Source organism: Stegostoma tigrinum, chromosome 46 (genome assembly GCF_030684315.1).
Source record: "Stegostoma tigrinum isolate sSteTig4 chromosome 46, sSteTig4.hap1, whole genome shotgun sequence".
Classification (NCBI taxonomy): Eukaryota; Metazoa; Chordata; class Chondrichthyes; order Orectolobiformes; family Stegostomatidae; genus Stegostoma; species Stegostoma tigrinum.
This window is the reverse complement of record NC_081399.1, coordinates 921540-924117: the sequence shown is the minus strand read 5'-3', so window position 1 is coordinate 924117 and position 2578 is coordinate 921540. Positions and strand designations below refer to the sequence as shown.

At 45.6% G+C, this 2578-nt stretch overlaps 1 non-coding gene across 1 annotated transcript; it reads left to right on the top strand.

Annotated features, from left to right (window-relative positions):
* Window positions 1–2278: 2278 nt before the first annotated feature.
* trnak-uuu (transfer RNA lysine (anticodon UUU)) lies at window positions 2279–2351 on the top strand. Its single transcript has one exon. It is a non-coding gene; the product is annotated as a tRNA-Lys (tRNA).
* The last annotated feature ends 227 nt before the right edge of the window (window positions 2352–2578 follow it).

Here is a 2578-nt window from a genome sequence, read left to right as displayed (position 1 = left end):
AATGATGACACATGAGGGGATATGCTGAAGTATGAGACTGGTGTTTTGGGATCGTCAGGCTGCTCCGTTTTCCAATGGATCATGGAAAACATTTAACAAGTTCTACCCCAGGTTGCCTTTCATCTCGATAACATCCTAATAATCGGGAATCCAATAAATAACACTTGGAAAATTTGATGTAACGCTTAAATAATGTTCCCAGGCGGGTGTTAGCCTCAGACGAAAATAAAAATGTGTCCCAAGCGCCCGGAGTGACCTACGTGGGTGACAGGGTCAACAAAACTGTTTCACAACGGTTTGGAGTATAAAGTGAGGTCATTCAAATGAGCCCAATCTCCAACGTCTGTACCAGAACGGTGTATTCTCTTTGAATGATTGAGGTATGCGGGAAAATTCATACTTAGCCTGGCCTCCACCTGGGCACCCATATGCCTACTGTTTGAAAAAGGGGCGCCATTGGTAACGTTCATGAAACCAAGAAACAGCCTTTAGGGATGTGGCAAAGCAAGTTTTCTCATCTGAGATGTTGGCTGACCATGATCCGAAGTGAGAAGGAGCGCTGACATGCGATGCCTCCCCAGATGTTATTCGGGGAGTGTTGGCTGACTGGTGGCCCAATGGAGAGGAAAACCCGTTGGTGTACGCTTCCCTGACATTGTCTGATGTTGAAGAGGGATATACCAAGGGAGTGAAGAAAGGTTTGGTGGTCACCTTCGGTGCGAGGAAGTTCCACCAGTTCCATAATGGACTGGAAATTTCTATAGTAACAGATCACAAACTCAAGTTAAAGTTACTGACAGAGGGCAGGGTGGTGTCACCCGTTGCTTCCAGGAGAATTCACCGTTGGGCCCTTCTTCTCACCAGGTCCAAGTTAGAACAACGCCCATGAAGCCACGTGGTTAAGGTGGATGCCATGGGCCGCCTCCCATTGGAGATACTGCACGAGTGATGCCTTATCACAGACACTCAGTTCTGTTTTTAAACTTTCTGTCACCCTTTCGGTCACTGCTTACTGTCACTGAATATGTACACTGAAAGGTACCTCCTCGAAGCACGAAAGACAATTTAATTCAGGGGAGACAATTTGTGGGTAGAACCAGGGAAATGTCCCTGTCCACGTACGAGATGAGGCTGCCGTGAAGTCAAACCCCCTGACTTGCACTGTTCTAGCTTGTGTGTCCTTGGAAAGTGAGCACGCAGAGTCCACCAATGCTGTCGGTATTTCAGGGAGATTTGGCTCCAGCGAGGGTGGAGTGATTTCTTTCCACCCAACTCCATTTTGAATTCATCCCTTCCCTCCATCTTCACAATTTTTTACCTCAGAAATACATTGCACACATGTAGATTTGCTTGTTAATAGTTCACTGCCCATCTTTGTGACAGAGAAATAAGAGAACGTTCTTGCACAATGCTGTTTTTTACTGAGTCATTGCACATAAGCACGCAAAAAATTATGCATGGGTGATGTGAGGTAATAGAAGCACAAAAGGAAGAAGAAAATTTAAAATTAATGATTCAGTGAGAGGTTGTCCGCTCCCTGGATCCTGACTTTGAGATGACTGCTCAGACCCATGTATTGTGAACAGGTGAATATACGGTGACTTGATGGCGGGATAACGGTCTCTGTACCACCATGTCAGTCTTCGGTGAATGCATTACATTGCTATGCGTCAGAATTGCTTAGACATCTGACCAGAATAAAAGAGAGCAGATCCCGTCTGCCGAGTACATCAAAGAAGCTGTGTAAATCCACAACCAGTTGCAATCGATTTCCTGAGCACAATTTTACAGTTCAGCTTATTTCCTTGGTGGAAGCTTGGTTGCATTGCGTCTGAGCCAGCAGTGATGGCCTGTCCCTAGTTCGGCCCTGAGAAGTTTGCACTGAGCTGCATCTTGTCCAATTACTGTCAGGTCGACCCACAATGCCCGAAGTGAGTGAATTATACAATTTTGACTCAGCGACACTGAAGGATTTCCCATTGATTTCCAAGTCAGAAGGGTGACTGACTTGTAGCCGAACTTGCAGGAGGCGGTGTCCCAAGCGGACTTTGGATTCTTTTGATTCAGCACATGCTGGCTGAATCAGGATTTCATTCACAATAAATCTCAGTAATCAAGAATTTCCTTCAGATTTAGTGTCAGTCCGAAGGACTTCGTTCTCAGTGTATTTTAGAGCCCAGTGTCTGTGTTCAGGGAGTTTCTCATATCCGGCAAGGTAGGTGTCCACCCACCGTGTAGGTTGTGCTTTGTGTGGACGGAAGCAAAGGGAAGTGAGGGAGCCTGGATAGCTCAGTCGGCAGAGCATCAGACTTTTAATCTGAAGGTCCAGCGTTCAAGACCCTGTTTGGGCGCTGCTTTTCAAATCGGGGTTAGACTTGCCAAATATCTTTTTAATCTTAAAACAAGTTTTGATTCCAAGTATTTAAAGAACGCTGAGATTGAATCTATCCTATGACACCACTTTGCATTTTTGGGGATGGGGACAATCGAAATGTGGAGCAGGTTTAACCAACAAATATTACGTGTCCTTGATAGATATGTCCCTGTCAGTCAGGGAGGAAGCGATAAAGTAAGGGAA